We start from the raw sequence: 18,511 nt of genomic DNA on the forward strand, positions 1-18,511 counted from the left end.
TAAATTATGTTTGTCTAGCATATCTTAGTCAAAGCATTGAGGACTTCAGTCAGAAAATGACATTTTTGTCTCATACTTCATACCTTTCAGAACATCTGTGCTAATGCAAATCTTGTTATTGTATAACTTTTCTAGGTTAGTAGAAGAAAATGTAAAATGTATCACTATTTCTGGACCTTTGTACCCCATTATGTGTTGCTTAGTCCACATTTCTGGCTGTAAGAGATGGTGAGGTATTGGCTTAGTTAGTATGTAATGCAGTAATACATATCAACCCTACAGATTTCCACAGAATGTCCAGTCTTTGTATAGTTACAGATATAACTGGTTTTCAGTCAAATAATTGCAAAAGGGTTGAGGATTGATGTTATTCAATAATCTCAGATGTGATATTCAAATTTCAGACCCTACAGGAAAAATCATGCAGGTACAAAACCTGTTACTGTATCAACTTAATAAGTTTGTAAGAGCAAGTATGTAAGAGTCATCTCTATTTTTGGACTTTGGCCCCTATTACATATTACTTTGTCCACATTTATTGCTGTAAGAGTTTGAGGCCTATGAATACAGTACTATAAAACAGAGCATACATCTCACAACTGTAAAAGGAAATTATGCATGCAGTACTCTATGGGAACACAGAACACTATGGTAGTAGAGATTAGTCAGCAGTTGTGGGGACAACCACTGCAATTACCAAATGAACAGGTATTGTTATGCTTTCATCATTATTGTACTGTAACTGCAGACCTCTCAAGCAGTGGCAGAAATGGTCTGCTGGAAAATATACTTAGTAGAATTGTAGCCTGCATATGGGAAATATATGCACACATCAAACACTGATGGCTGAAATCTGTATTTTAATGTGCATCTGTTATTAACTGGGTATTCAGCAGTGTTACAAAAAGGTTTGTTTACAGCTTATACTGTTTAAAGTAAAGGTAACATAATACAATGAAATAACTGTATAACTGCTTTGTATGTCACTTATGATGATGATAATGTTCTCCCATTTTTCTTTCTCTCAATTCCTTATGTTCTTTTTTTCCCTTTTTTCCACAGCACAGCAGGGTAGTGCTGTCCCACTGGAGCCACTTGACCCCACACAACCAGCTATGGCACCAAGTCCAAACATGTCAGGGACACAACCTGGTAGCAACCCCTCTGCTACCCTTGCACTACCTGGACATTCAGGTAGCTCTGAGCCACAGGATAGGCCAGTGGTTCCTTCCAGGAGCAGTGGCAGAGGTGGTGATTTTATCACCCGTGATGAACCGTCACTGTTGGTGCATAGGACATTGCACTACACAGTTGGTGGGTGCCTATGCTGAGTGAAGACACTGCTCTCCATTGTTGTTCTGAATAACATAAGGAGACACAGACATCAGACAATGCAGCCATCAGTGCAGTCAGGTAACAGTGATGGCAGTCCACTGAGTGAGGACTTGATTTTCACTGTCTGCAAACTTGACATCCATTGTCTTGTGATGTCCCATCACTCTCCCCAGCCGTGGTGTTTAACCTCCTCTTGTGTTCTTCACCATCCCTGTGTCTCATCTTGCATGTCCTGTCTGTCTGCCATTGCTTCTTCACCTACTCACCTTATGTTACCCACACATACCTATGTCCCTACCCCAACATTCCTGTCTCTCTATGCCAAAAAGAAAAAAAGGCAGCTGACCCCTCTAAATATATATTTTCTCATACGCAGCTCTCCGTTTCACACACATACCTTCATGACACCCTTGATTTAGTCCAATTAGCTATACAACATGATTGTGTTGTGGTCACCTCTCTCTCTGGAGTTGATAGTTCAAATTCAGCTAATGTTCTTCATATATTCATAGGTTCATAGGTAGGTACTAGGCTATTGGCCCTGGGGCCTATAAAAGCCCAGCCAAAAAGGTACCCTGGCTTTTGCCACCCAAGAAAATTATTTTCCTGTGCCACTGTCGAGCAGAGCCACTGAGGTGATCCCCGGGGTGAATTTCCTATTTCCCATCCAGTCATCAAGATTTTTCTTGAAGAGTGCTAATGAGGAGCTTTGTTTCATATATATAGGTAGTTTATTCCAGAGTATGGGAAGTCTCCTGGACAGGAATCTATCCCTCCGGCATGTTCTGTTTATTGTGGTGACAAGGTTTAGGTCCCTAGAGCGTGTAGCTCAGAGGGATTGGGATTTCTTTAAGTGGAGCATGTCCAACAGCTCTGGGTTTGATATAGCTTTGTATGTTAGGCAGAGATCACCTCTGAGTAGGCAATTTGCGACGGAGTAAAGCTGGAGTTTTTTAGACGGTCTGTGTAGGGCATCTGTTTGAGGCCAGTAATGCTCTTTGTGAGGTATTTCTGCGGCCTTTCCAGTTGTTGTAGATGTCTTGTGAGGTACATACCAAAAGGGGTGTTGTACTCTATAATGGGTCTAATGAGTGATGAGTAGAGAGGAACAATGACCTCTTTTTTTCTGGATGAGAAACCTTTTGTGATGAGGTGTGCCACGTAGAAGGATTTCCTGACTACTGTGGTGATGTGATTATCAAAGGAGAGACTACTGTCCACCTGTGTCCCAAGGTCTCTTATCACACTTTCGGTGTTAAGTATACTACCGCCTATGTTGTAGTTCATGAGTACAGAGTTTTAACAAAAGGGGTTGGCAATGCACTTTTTAGCATTCAGCTTGAGGCCATGGCTTTGACACCAGGCATATGTCTCAGTGAGGCCCTTTTGTAGGATGTCCACATCATTAGGAGTTTCGATTATGGCTCCTAGTTTTCAGTAATTTGTGAACTTCGTTAGCCAAAGACCTTCTGTGTCAGCCTGTACTTCAGAGAAGTAGATACCAAACAGGAGAGGACCCAGGATGGAACCCTGTGGTACTCCACTTGTCACTGGTCTGAAGTCGGACTTGGAGTCTGCTACTTTCACAGTGTGGGTTCTGTCAGTGAGCCAGTTGGCAACTCATCTTGTGACATAGGGATTTATTCCTAGTTTAGTGAGTTTATCTATAATTCCAGTGTGAGGGATGGTGTCGAAAGCCTTGGCAAGATCTAGATAGGCTGTGTGAACCACCTTACCCTTGTCTACAGCTTTGGTGACTGCTTCAAAGAAGTCTATCAGGTTTAGGAGACATGATCTGCCTTTTACAAACACGAACTGGATGGGGTCCAGAGTTTGGTGATTACCAATGTCTTTGTTTATAAGTTCCATGATGATACGTTCCATGGCCTTGCAGACCAGGCTCATCAGGCTAATGGGGCAGTAGTTCCCGTGGTCTGTGGTGGCTCCCCCCCTTGTGGAGTGGAATAACTGTCGCTGTGCACCATTCAGCAGGCAAAAGCCTGAGGTGAGGCTATGATTGAACATGGTACTTAGGCGGGGTGCCAGTTCATTCTGTAGTTCATGTAGAACGCAGCCTGGGATGTTGTCTAGTCTCATAGATGCTGTGTTCTTGGCTTTGGTGAGTGTGGATTTTACCTGTGCAGCCGTGATTACAGGATCTTTGCATTCTTCCGGTATAGAGATGGGCTCTTTAGGGGGTGAGAGGGGGGTAAAGTTAGCACTGAACCTATCTGCCAGGATGTTGGCAATATCAGTTGGGTCTGTATATTTAGTGCCATTGTGCTGTAACTCAGAGCAGATCTGAGTGTTGCCATTGAGATTCTTGACATAGCTATAGAATGCTTTGTGGTTGTCTTTCGAATCAGTGGTGATTTTGTTTTCGTAAATAGCTTTGGAGGATTTTATCAGGGATCGCAGCTTCTTACTGAGGCTTACCAGGGAGCTCCTCCACTCATGGGATTTTACTCTCTTTTGCAACAGTTTCTTCCTTCTGTTGTACTGTTTGTTTATGGCAGGAGACCACCAGATTGGCTTCCTTTTTTTGGAGGATAGCATCTTGGTTCTGTTTGGGATAGCACGATCCATGCACTCATGTAAGTGCTTATAAAGTGCAATTGTGTAGGATTCAGTAGTCATAACTGTATTGTCCATCTGCATGGGGGTCATGAAGTTCACCACTTCTGTCTTAAGAAGCATGAAGTTGGCTTTGGAGAAATTTTTTGCCATGGTTTCCTTAATGGGGGGTGAGGGCAGAATGTGGATATCTATGGTAATTAGCTTATGGTCGGATCGGACTAATGAAGCATTGACTTCAGGTGTGGAACACCGGTCACTCATGTTGGTAATGACTAGATCTAGGATATTGTTGCCCCTGGTGGGGGTGTGGATAAGTTGATCTAGGGCATTGGAGTTTATGAATTCCAGAAAGCGTTGAGTGAAGGAGTTGGTACATGAGTAGTTTTCCCAGTTAATGGTGGGGTAGTTGAAATTGCCCATTATTAGGGTGTTTGGTTGAACCCTAATATTTTCCAGTACATCAAGAAAAGAGGAGTGGGAATCCTGGGGCATGGTGGGTGATCTGTAGCAAGCTACAATTTGGATTGTAATTTTGCTCAGAGTTAGTTGCACTTGGATAACCTTGGCTGCATTATGCTGAGCAACTAGCCTGGAGGTGTGGATATCCTTAATGAATATGGACACACCTCAGCTTTTGGTGTTCCGGTCCAGGTTACATGGCCAAAAAGTGTGGTATGAGTTATAACCTGGTACTGCAGGGGTGCTGTCTGGAGCCTTGAACCAGGTCTCAGTCACTGCACAGATATTGATGTTCTCCATTTTAAGGAGTGCATCGCGTGAGTGCATTTTGAGATTTAGACTTCTAGCATTGAGTAGCATCACCCTCAGTTTTTGCTTGCCTGTTCTTGTTATGGTGGTGAATTTGTCATTTGAACTTTGCCTAAAAAAGGCAATATAGGGGCGGCAAGAACCTTAGCCAATATCTGGAATCCCAGGGGTGACAGGTGCAGGCCATCTCTGGCAAAGCATCGTGGTCTGTCGACCATGTCATCCCAGGCAGACAGATACTGGATCCCTTTAGAATGGCACCAGAAGCTTAGCCAATTGTTGAAGTCAATCATTTTGTCCTTGTACTGCGGCATCATCCTGGGTGATGACAGAATTCTACTCAGGGCTAGGGTCATATCTGCCTGGACAACAAGATCGGAGAGCTCTTCCATGTTTCTTTTCATGTAGTCCAGGGAGGTACGTCTCAGGTCGTTCACACCAACATGGACAATGACAGAGTCATATTTGTACTTGTTGTGGAGTGACCTGAGTGCATGGGTTATGTGGCGGATCCTGCCATCCGACAGGCAGCTGATAGTAACCTTCTCCTTGTTTAGCCTGGTGAGTGGAACATCAGTGTGCCTGACTATAGAGTCACCTATGACTAGTGTGTTGGATACGTTGTTTTGCCTTATTGGCTGTGGTTGAGTGGCACACTGAGTCTGCGGGCTATGTGTCATTTGGGTTGTGTTGGGGGGTGGAGGTTGCTTGCATTTCTGCTTTGGAGGTCTCTGTTTCTTGAGCAGATTATTATTGAGAGCCTCCGTGAATGTTTTTGTTTCTATGTGTGGATTTTGGTGGTATAGATTTAGTGAGACTATATGATGAGTGTGGTGTGGTGCAAGTGTTTACCTTCTCCTCTTGACTGTCAAGTTCAGTCTTGATTGGAGAGAGCTTTACCTCCATTTTGGCTAGATAAGTGCATCTCTCACAGGTCGTAGTGTTGAGTGGTAGGAGGAGAGGGTTGTCTGTGTACATGAGGCAATTTCTACATTGCCCCAATATGCCCAGATTCATCAGATAGACAGGAGAGAACACTGGGAGCTGACCCTTGGACATGCCTGAATAAAAAATTATTTTCCTCTAGATAAGTGAGGAAAGTGAGTACAAGAGCTGTTTTTCTCTAAGCAAGTGAGGAAAGTAAGTACCAAAACTGTTTTCCTCTAGGTAATGAGGAAGGTTGAGTGCTGTAGTAATTAGTAGGTTATTTAGTGCTTACAAGTTCTCAACAAGTGCTGATCACGAATAAGCAAATTCAAGTGCTAAAACTAAGAATCTGTATCTGGACTAAACTAGTTACAGGAAAGGGGGGAAACAAGTGCAAATGCAGGCTTTTAAATCAGAAAGTTGAGAGAGATGGAAAAACTGCCCAAACGGCCAATAACTACAATTTCTGGGCCAGAACCACTCCTTATGTGGTAGATAGGTTACCTAGTGCTTACCACTCCCACTGATAAGCTAGAAGGCTTCCCTCCAACACAGAAAGCTTGAGTGGGCTCAGAAGTTTACATACAGTCCTGGATACAGCCAATCTGAGTCTAGACTACACTAGTTACAGGAAGGGTATATATATATATATATATATATATATATATATATATATATATATATATATATATATATATATATATATATATATATATATATATATATATATATATACACATACAGAAAAGTAGCTAAAACAGCAGTAAAAACAATTCAAATGCAGTGCAAGCTAGCACACTTGAGTATGTAGCAATGTTAGACCAAACAGTTTAAAAAATGCAATTACATTAAAAATGACTAAAAACAAGTGCAGAAAGAGTCTATTAGTTAGAATGAGGTAAAGTGATGGGACTGGGGAGAGTGTCCCAGATCAAATCTACAGTGGGGGCGGGCAACTGCAAAAGCCTCCAAATTTAAACAACACAGGAATAGGTGGGTATGGGAAAACCAACACCTTCAGCAGAGATCTGAAAAACTATGCAGTGAAGTAAGAATAACAGTGCACAACTCTGAAGTCAGCCAGCAATGATATAAAATTAGTCAAACAACAATTACCAGTACACAACTCTGAAGTGCCAGAAAAATATACTCAGCTCTGTTTATCTCAAGATTTATTTATTTTTATTTTTATTTTACATTTGTTGACCGGGCTAGTCTAGCTGGATACATATCCTTTTTCAGTAGAGGCCCGGGGAGAAAAGCTCCAACATAATGACATGACAACTGTACAAATAACACGCAATGAGGAAGGATTAACATAGGATGAGAAAAAAAAAACAATTGCAACAGGCTATACAAAAAACATTAAATATTCAATTATAAGGTTGAGGTGATAACATAGAGGGAACAGTAATAAAGGAATTAAAGTCAAAGAAGGGGTGGCGGATTGGGAGGAGCGAGTCCTAGGTTAGTCTGGTTCAGTACAGGGACACAGCCAGTGTGAGTTAAGATATTCTTTGAGATTATTTTTAAATTGGTTAAGTGAGGTCATATTTCTTATATGGTTTGGAAGTGAGTTCCAAGGCTTTCCAATGGAATTAGCATAGAGAGCATCACCACCCATATTCTTTGCTTTAATGGTGAGTATTTGAACACTGTTTGATGATCGAAGGCAGTTAAGGTTGGTATAGGGTATCAGTATACTGCTCAGTGATGGAGTTCTATCTGGGTAGTTTATTATTTTAAAAGCTTCAGAGAGTTGGTTTAGTTTGAGAAGGTTGGGCAATTCTAACCAGCCAATTTTCTTAAGGTTAAGGCAGTGGTGAGTTCGATATGGATTTCCTGTAATAAATCTGGCAATGTGGTTATAGCCAACAGTAAGCATATTAAGTTCACGCTTTTTAAGAAAGGAGAGTACTGGGGAGGCGTACAAGAGGGTGGAGAGGAGATGTGTTCGAGCAATAGTAAGTTTGGTGTTCGGTAAGGTAGTTTTTTATTCTATACAGGGACCCTAGTTTCTTGTTAACAGTTTTAATGGTATGGCTGATGTGAAAGTCAAATTTGAGTTTGTGGTCGATGGTGACACCTAATAGTTTGGTGCTAGAGACAGGTTCAATGATAGTACCATTGATGGATTCAACATGAAAGGAGATATTATTTGGAATAGGAAGATCTTTATCTAGTGGTGTGGGTATGGTGGGGAAGAATAGAAGTAGTTTGGTTTTTGATGGATTGAGTATGAGTTTCAGATCGGAGAACCATTTTTCCACTATAGTAAAACAGTGTTGAGTGGCTGTTTGTAGTTTTGGAAGAGAGGTGTCAGAGCAGATCAGGGTTGAGTCATCCGCATATTGAATGCAGGTGGCTTTAGGGATGACAGAGTGGAGATCGTTAATGAATATGGAAAAAAGAAGGGGACCAAGTATCGAGCCCTGAGGAACACCAATGGTGTTTGGGAGCAGGTCAGATAGTCTGTTTTGCCACTGGACAGCTTGTAACCTACCAGAGAGATAAGCCTTAAACCAGCTTAGGGCTAGGTTGTCAAGATGTAGGCTTTCTAGGGTGGAGAGGAGGAGCTGGTGATTCACCATGTCAAAGGCTTTTGATAGATCGAGGAAGAGGCGGAGGATATTAGTTTGTTATTGCGGTTGTTATTGATGGAGTCAATGAAGGAGAGTAGAGCAGTGGTTGTACTGTGATGAGGGCAAAGCCGTGCTGGCATTTGGACAGGAGATTGTGAAGGGTTAGGTAGTGTAGAAGTTGTTTGTGAACACATCTTTCCATAATTTTAGCTAGAGGAGACAGTATAGCTATTGGTCTGTAGTTGGAAGTTTCCGTGGAGTTACCTCCTTTATGAAGTGGGATAATGTAAGAAACTTTCCAAATAGAGGGATGGTGGCTTCAGTTATAGTCCTGTTTATTAGGATCGATATGGGATAGGCTATTGTGTCAGCCGCTATTTGTAAGTACTCCGCTGGGAGGTGATCTGCTGCTAGGGTAGTTGGTTTCAGTTTTTAAGAGGGTGCAAATATAGGCTGTGGAAACCGGTTTTAGGCTAAAGGAGGGAGGAGCAGGGTTATTCTTATGGGAGGAGGGAGTTGAGGAGTTAGTTAACTGATTAGCTAGAGACTGGATGGTCTCAGTAAAAAGAGTTAAAGGTGTTGGCTACATCTACTGGGTCTTTCCCGATTAGTTTCTCAGGTGTAGGGGTGGAGGATTTACCTGGATGGAGAAGATTATTAAATCCTGCCCAGAACTTCTTTGGATTCTGTTGGTGCTTATTCTGCAGGTGGCAGAAGTACTGTTTTTTATCCTGGGTAATGGCTGATTTAGTGGTGTTCCGGAGCTGTTGGAATTTGATGCGATCTTGGGGAGTTTTAGTAGCTCTCCATTTATCCCAGGCCTGGTCTCGGAGTTTAATTTTGGTTTTGGTATGACTAGTTAGCCAGGGGCTATCCGTTCCTTGGATCTAATCAGACGACTGGGGGCATGGGAGTCTAGTATGTTAAGGAACATGTCATTAAAGTAGGAAACGCTTTCCTGGAGGGGTAGGTTTTTTAGGATAGACCAGTTACAGGACTTTAGTTCTGCACGGAATAGTCGTGGGTCAAATTTCTTTTGTTCCTGACTTGTCTGTATATGGGGGGGCTAGTAGTTGGACATTTATGTTTAATGATATAAGTTATGAGGTGGTCACTGAGGTCATTTGGGAGGGTCCCAGAGGTATAATTCTGTGAACCCTTATTGGTGAGTATCCAGTCAATGGTGCTCTCTTTGCCGGGTGTTTCCAATTCTAGTTGGGGATAGAATGTTTTGGGAGAAACCATATAAGTTAATAGGATGTGGGGTTATGTGGGCTGAACAGTGAGACCAGTCTATATTGACATCCCCAAGTACTATGGTTTCTTGGGGGTAATTGGTGGACAACCAGCAGAGTGTTTGTTCCAGGTTTTCAGTGTTCTTCCCTGGTGGGATATAGATTCCTATAAGGTTAATGCATTTCTGGGTGTTGAGGCATATCTTAAGGGCAATAAGTTCTATATTTGAAACTTCGGGAGGCTGTAGTGGGTTCCTTATAATATTCAAGGTATTCCTGAACATAACAGTTTGAAGAGCAATCTGTCAGGACCCAGGAAGGCTCCAGCAATGATATGTAGACTTTTACTAAGAGGGTCTAATTTTATGCAAGTAATCCTTGAAATAGTCAGATAACACACAGGATGTAAAACCAGTTATACCAACTTAAGACATAGAGAAATAGGGGGAGGGGGGGAAACACCTTCAGCAGAGATCTGAAAAACTATACAGTGAAGTAAAAATAACAGTGCACAACTCTGAAGTCAGCCAGCAATGATATAAAATTAGTCAAACAATTACCAGTACACAACTCTGAAGTGCCAGAAAAATATACTCTCAAATATTATCCTCAAATATACTCAAATATTATCATGTTTTGCTTATGAAGTAATGGATAGCTAAGGTTCTTTCCTACACCCGTCCTGCACATGCCTGCCCTCCTTTCACTTTATTTCCCCCTGCTTTGCTCCTCATTTCACCACTTTCCTGTCTTCCCCATTTCTTTTCTTTAGAAAATCTGTGTGTGATGGTGTGCAATGGTGCATATCATGCAATGACGTGAGGCTATGGCAAAAGCAATTAGAGCTATTATATAAACCTGTATTTGAAACCATTACCGTTTTCCACAAAAATGATGACACAGATTCATAAATATACCAGTTTATAATTTTTATTTGCACTTGAAAGTATGTGAAGCTGTTACATACACCTGTATTTGAATCATGTACCATCTAAACCAAAACAAGGTTGGATCAAAGCATTGACAGATGGTGTTACAGGGTCAGTTGAGTAGCAGGCGTATTTTACACACTGAATAGAAAATTGTAGACTTCACTGCTGTTGCATACACCTGCTATTTAACTGAATCTTTGACTGCAGGTAGTAATTGACATCAAGAACTGATCAGTTCCTTTTTGGGCCACATAAAACTGGTTCCAAATAAAGCTGTAGCTAATACTATTCACTGCTATTCTCATTTCTGTTATGTAATAACATTTTTATTTACCTTGCTTAGCGAGGCTGCACAATGCACAGCATGGCACACACATGCTTTATAAAAATAAATGGAGACTGTGCACTAAGGCTTTATAGAACATTAATGTCTATTGTGCAATGAAGCTTCATATACAGTTAATGTTGAAAATATGACATTGGTGATATAAGAAGAAAACATGGGGAAGCTGATTGACTTCAACAACTGGCTAAGCTTCTGGTGTCATTCAAAGGGGATCCAGTATCTGTCTGCCTGGGAACACATGATCGACAAACTCCGATGCTTTGCCAGACATGGTCTGGACCTGTCACCCCTGGGATTCAGGTTACTGGCTAAAGCTCTTGCCATCCCTATAGTGCCTTTTTTAGGCAAGGTTCAAAGGATAAAACCACCACCGTAACAGATACAAGCATGCAAAATCTGAAGGTAATGCTACTCAATGCTAGTAGTCTAAACCTCAAAATGCACTCTCTCGAGGCACTCCTAAAAATGGAGAACATCGATATCTGTGCAGTAACTTAGACCTGGTTCAAGGCTCCAGAGAGCACCCATGCAATACCAGGCCACAACTCTTACCACACTTTTTGGCTACAAAACCAAGACTGAAACACTAAAGGTGGAGGAGTGTCCATATTCACTAAGAATATTCACACCTCCAGGCTAGTTGCCCAACACAATGCATCTGAAATTCTCCAGGTGCAGCTAACACTAGGTAAGACGGCAATCCAAACTGTAGCTTGCTACAGATCCCCCACCATGCCCCAAGATTCTCAATACACCTTTCTAAACATACTGGAAAATATTAAGATACAACCAAACACACTAATACTGGGTGATTTCAACTACCCTGCCATTAACTGGGAAAACTACTCGGGTACCAACTCCTTTTCCCAACATTTCTTGGAATTCATAAATTCCAATGCCCTGGATCAACTAATCCATTGTCCCACTAGGGGCTCCAATATCCTAGACCTGGTCATTACCAACATGGGAGACAGATGCTCCACACCAGTGGTCACCCCCTCATTGGTCAGGTCTGACCATAAGCAAATCACCCTTGACATCCACATCACACCCCCCAGTAAGGAAACCTCCTTAAAAAACATCTCCAAAGCCAACTTCATGCTACTGAAGTCAGAAGTGAGGCACTGTATGAGCACATCCACTCGTGCATGAATCGTGCCATCCCAAATAGAACCAAGATGCTCTTCTCCAAAAAAAGGAAGCCAATCTGGTGGTCCCCTGCTATAAACAAAGTATACAACAGAAGGAAGAAACTGTTGCAGAAAAGAGGAAAATCCCAGGATGCAAAAAACTCCCTCACCAGCCTCAGTAAGAAGCTGAGATCCCTCCTAAAATCCTCAAAAGGTAGTTGCAAAAATAAAATTGCCAAAGATTCCAAAGACAACCAAAAGGCATTCTATAATTATGTCAAGAATCTAAATAGCAATGCTCAGATCTCCTCTGAGCTACAACTAAATGGCATTAAATATACTGATCCCAAGGATATTAACAATATCCTGGCAGATTGATTTAGTGCCAACTTCATCCCCCCTCTCACCCCCTAAAGGGCTCATCTCAATACCAAAAGATTGCCAAATTCCGGTAATCACAGCCACACAGGTAGAAACCGCACTCTTCAAAGCTAAGAATACAGCATCCATGGGACCAGATGACATCCCAGGCCGTGTACTACATGAACTAAAAAATTAACTGGCACCTCACCTAAGTGTCATGTTTAATCATAGCCTCGCCTCAGGCTTCATGCCCACTGAGTGGCACACAGCTACAGTTATCTCACTCCACAAGGGGGGATCCACCTTGTATCCCGGGAACTACTGTCCCATCAGTCTGACAAGTCTGATCTGCAAGGGCATGGAACGCATTATCATGGAACTTATAAACAAAGACATTGGCAACCTTCAAACACTGGACCCCACCCAGTTTGGGATTGTGAAGGGCCGATCTTGTCTCCTGAATCTGATTGACTTCTTCATATCAGTCTCCAGAGCTGTGGACAAGGATAAGGCGGGCCACACAGCCTATCTCGACCTCGCCAAGGCCTTCAACACCATCCCCCACTCTGGAATCATGGATAAACTTACTAAGCTGGGCAAAAATCTCTACATCACTCGATAGGTTGCCAACTGGCTTACTGACAGAACCCAGACTGTAAAAGTAGCCGACTCCAAATCCAGCTCCAGACAAGTGACAAGTGGAGTACCTCAGGGTTCAGTCCTGGGACCACTGTTGTTTGGCATCTACTTTTCTGAAGTACAGGTCAACACTAAGAGACTCTGGCTAACAATGTTTGCAGATGACTGTAAACTGGGAGCCATTATTGAATCCCCAAATGATGTGGATATTCTACAAAAGGGCCTTACAGAAGCAGATGCCTGGTGCCAGAGCTAGGGGCTCAAGCTTATTGCCAAGAAATGTATAGTTATCCCCTTTGGAAAAAAAAAAACATGTACCCATGTATTACCACATAGGTGGCAGTACACTAAACATCGAAAGTGTGATGAGAGACTTAGGGACACAGGTGGACAGTGGTCTAACTTTCGATAACCACATTGCCACAACAGTCAGAAAATCCTTCTATGTGGCACACCTCATCACTAAGGGCTTTTCATCCAGAAAAAAGGAAGTCATTGTCCCACTGTACTCATCCCTCATTAGACCCATTATAGAGTATAATGCCCCGTTTGGTATGTACCTCACAAGACATCTGCAACAGCTGGAAAGGCCACAGAAATACCTCACTAAAAGAATCACAGGCCTAAAGCAGATGCCATTTGCTGACCGTCTAAAAAAACTGCAGCTATACTCTGTGGCATATCGTCTACTCAGAGGCGATCTCTACTTAACATACAAGGCCATGTCAAACCCTGAGCTGTTGGACATGCTTCACTTAAAGAAATCCCAATCCCTCAGAGCCATATGCTCCAGGGATCAAAACCTTGTCATCACAATGAACAAGACATGCTGGAGGGATAGGTTCCTGACTCCCCATACTCTGGAATAGACTGCCCATACATGTCAAGCAGAGCGCCTCATTGGCCCTCTTCAAAAGGAACCTTGATGATTGGATGGGAGATAGGAAATTCACCCCGGGGATCATGTCAGTCACCCTGCTAGACAGGGGTCCAGAGAAGTAAATATTGTGGGAAGAAATATCCAGGGAATTGTTATGGCTAGGCTTGTATAGGCCCTAGGGCCGATAGCCTAGTACCAACCTGTGAACCTATGAACCTATGAAGTACAAAGGGAAAATATAAAGATAAAATGTGACAGTTAATAATGATTGTATAAAATACACCTGCGGATTAATACATTGTTGTTGGAGGAGGATGGTACTGGGTTTGAAATGGGGTGTAGGCATTAATTTTACAAGTGTGTATGATAATTTTACATACATTTACTCACATTACTTCATTTTACCATTGCTTAGCAATGCTGTGCATCATGCACCATTGATCATGAATTCTTTAAAGAAAAGAAATGGGAAGATAGGAAAGTGGTGAAATGGGGAGAAAGCAAGTGGGAAAACAAAGTGAAAAGAGGGCAGGAATGTGCAGGAAGGATGTAGAATAGAGCCATAGCTATCCATTTCTTCAGCAATAAAAACTGATCAGATGTCTACAATACTAGCTGAATTTGGAATGTCACCTCCAGAGGCAGAGGTGACAACAACATAATCATGTTGTATAGCCAACTAGACCAAATCAAGTGTCTCAAACAGACAGGTGTGTGAAATGGAGAGCTATGTATGGGACAATTTTTTTCTTTTTTGGGACAGGTGCCCTTTTTTGTTTGGTGAGAGAGGTATGTTTGGGAAGGGACATAGGCATGTCTGTGATAGGCAAGTTGGCAAGGTGAAGAAGCATTTGCTGACAGACAGGACATACAAGATACAGGAATGGTGAAGGACACAAGAGGGTGGGTGAACACCATGGTCGGGGTGAAGGTGGGGAAATCAAGTTCTCGTGGCATCAGGACGGGTGACAGTGAGACTTGAGTCCTCAACCAGTGGACTGTCATCACTGCCACCTCACTGTTCAGCTGGCTGCAGTTTCTTCGATGGGTACTCTGTACCAGGGTGAACAGCAGGCACTCCATCCTGCATAGGCATATGTCCACTATGTGGTCCAAAATCCTGTGCATCATAACTGACAACTCATTCCGGGTGATAAGTGAAACAAATTTATATAACAACAAATACAAACAAACTTAGAAATAATAAATTAAAACAAAGAAATACAAATCTGTACATCATGACAACAAAAATGAAAACAAATTAAATAATAAAAAAGAAGAAAATGGGTGGGTGAGAGAAAAAGCAGGAAAACATTAGTAACTTCATAGCTGATATACAAAAGCTTTCTACAATTAATTCACTTTGTTCTGTTATGTTTTAATTTTAACACTACCAACTCCTAAGAAATTTCTTTATTAGTACTGATCAGATTGCAGCCAGCAATCATTCCTGTGTGCGTATATTGCACATATGCATGATTACACTTGACAGAGACCATTCATACCAGAGGTATTGAGGTCTGAAAGTAAATTGCTATAATGATGATTAGCTAACAGTATTGTGTATAGAATGATGAAAACATAACACTATTGTAAATATTATTGTATATTTGGGAGTGTGGTCTTTGAACTCACAGCTGCTGACTACTGTAATACTGTATTTTCTTTTGGGCTACAGACTAATGCCTGCATATTTTCCTTTTACACTTTATACATGCATGATCACTGTTATTTGAGAATGTGAAACGGTAGATTTGTGCTACAGAGTAAAGCATGCATACTTTCTTTTACAGTTGAGATAAGCATGCTCAATTATATACAACTGTCTGAAATAACAAGTAATCTATCTTTAACTGTTAAAGGTACAATAACAGTACTTTTTGTATGCATGCATACCACATGCTTCTCTCATCCTTGCCAAGCATGCTCCATGAGTCCTCACAGTCAAGGCCCATTCTTCAGCAGCTGTGGAAAAAGAAAAACAAAACAGAATGCGATTATGAATACGAGTCTTGACTCTATTCAGCTATAACTTTTACAATTGGTCAATGCATTTTATGGTTTACATCTGCTGACTGCTCCCCACTTTGCATTTCCTGATCCACTGACCAAGGCTATCCCTCTTCCTCCTATGGAGATCATCGTAATGATGATGGCATTGCTCACCAGTGCATGGGATACCTGTCGCACTGGTCAAAGGCCTAGCCAAACTAGTCCAGGCTTCAGACTTACACTGAGAACCTGTGTAGTCTCTCTGCAAAAGGCATGGGCCATGATCCTTAACTAGGAGCCCAACAAAGACTTTGGATTTCTGAACACCCCAACATTGCACTTGGAAGCGCAACCCCTCTCTAATACCAGCCATGCCTCCTAAAGATCAAGCTCAGTGTATAATGAGCATTTCCCACCAATTCCACTTTAAATATCATGCTTTCTCATGAATTGCATGTATTGCGCTTACTGAGAGTGTGCCCTGTCTGTTTTTGTTACATTTGAAAATGTTGTGCACCGCTTACCATTGCTCAGACATGGTAAGCCAGGGTATGTCTGTTTGCGTGATGGTAAGAGATGCTCAATAGTGGGCAAAAAAACAAAACAAAAAATATATATATATATATATATATATATATATATATATATATATATATATATATATATATCAAGCAATGGAATTCAAGGTTATTTAATGTACAGCCACTTATGTAACTCTGTTATTCAAATGGGATTGCAGAAATATACTTGCATGAACATAGTACACATTATACCCACTGTCATACTTTTGATATCTGCACAATACTCATATAAATGAAAAGGTAAATAACTGACACAATATTAGTGTCTCAGACCTCATACATGTAAATACTAACATCAGCTACACTATGTCAGGTGTTATGAGTGAGAGTAAATATGACATGATGTTACAACATTAAAAGTGCATGAAATATGTAGTTTTCAAACCCACCCAAGACCATGTGTACAGTAGTCCTAAACTTACAGCTCTTGCTACAAGAAGGTTGAGAAAACACTTGTCTATGTTGTACTTCATTTGCATAATTTGCAATGTCAACACAGTAAAAGAAAAGTTTCCTCACCATGTATTAGAACCCAGAACCATTTGCACTCCACACCTAGACTTACCACGTTTTGCTACAGGATTAGTTATGTGACAACCCCTATATTAGTATTCATTGTTAACTTGACCGTGTTAGAGCAGCACAGCCTCACTTACTGGGTTTGCACAATGCCCAGTAGTATTAACTGAATGCATCTGGTTTCTATTTTTGGCTGTCTGGATCATGTCTGATATATGGGTGGTCCATTCATGCAAATGAGCTAAGCATCATGCAAATATGTGAAAAAAAAAAGAAAGTGGAAAAAAACAATAAAATTGATAAATGCAGAACTGGATATCCATGGCAGGGTCCCTTGCATGATTGTTCTCAATTTAAATGTGTTTGGGACCCTGCCAAATTTGAACAAGGACAAATAACTGCTGCTCTGTCACTCAGTCATTGAGTACAATCAAGATTTATCAGACATCAATCTTACATGGAAATGCTATCTGCATTCCCAAAGAAGTTTTGTGGCCAAAAAAATGTGGTGCACGCCACAAAGCCTTGTTTAAGTATGCTGTATTTCAGTAATATGCATTGCACAACACTGCCACAGGCACAACTTCATGTACATGGCAACACTCCATGTAGGCTCTACACAAGCCCTACATGGAGTTTCTTGAATCCTGCAGTTAAACGTTCCAAGCAGAGCACTTTCTTCTATGATACACCAAATAACTGTTGAATGGAGGAAAGCTAGGATGGATTAGGATCTGGACAGGAACTCACAACTGATAAAATGAAAGATCTAGAAGGGCTTCCTGACAATACTGGAGATTGCTTCTTTAAAGACAGTTAATTACCAGATCATGGTGTCAATTTTAAAATAAATTTCATTAACCTGTTAATGTCCAGAGGAACAGTTTTTCCAAAGGTAACTACAGATTTCTTTGCATTTAGTGTGAGATTAGAGCACCAGTTAGGAGATCAATGCCTTGTTGGAGTATTAGTGAATCTGAGGGGGAGTTTAGGATGATGTCTAGTTTGCAGACATGTGTAATTTTTATTTAGCCAGAGAATATTAGCATTTGCCTGTATTCCAGTGTAATAGATTTCAAATAGCAGAGGGCCTATGTTTATAACCATGAGGGATGCCATTAGTTATATTTTGTTTTTTGAGAGGCTATCACATTCTTTTGAAGTGTTTTCCATATGATGTCAATACAGCTATCTGAAATGTGGTTTATGTTTATTTGGGCAAGTTTACTTATGATGGCAGAGTGGATAATGATATCAAATGCTTTAGTTATATCCAGATCTCCAGCTTACATTGGAAAATTTTCATCAAGGCCTTTGGGGACTGTTGCTTACCAGGTCAGGAAGAAACAGGCGAATGTTGTGGGTTCTTCATCAAGCAGCTTTATTATATACAAACACATCGTAATTGAAGTTAAGTAACTTTAACTTATAAACAAACTAGCTATCATGCACACAGATGTTAACACTGTGGCTGCACCTTCAAAATGGCACTGAAGATAACACATGCTTGGAATTTATATGCACACACAGACTTAGAAAAGCTTTTTAAAGGTACAGCACACCTGTTATTCTACATCCTCCCTCTTTGAGAAATGAGTCAGTCATTGTCACTGAATTAATACATATGCAATTTATGCAGGAATAATTTTCATCATGGACTTATACAAAGCTAGGTACATATATACAACTATGTCCAAGTTGCTGT

The sequence above is a fragment of the Protopterus annectens genome, chromosome 3.part1, assembly GCF_019279795.1.
Source record: "Protopterus annectens isolate FY-2018-M chromosome 3.part1, PAN1.0, whole genome shotgun sequence".
Lineage (NCBI taxonomy): Eukaryota > Metazoa > Chordata > Ceratodontiformes > Protopteridae > Protopterus > Protopterus annectens.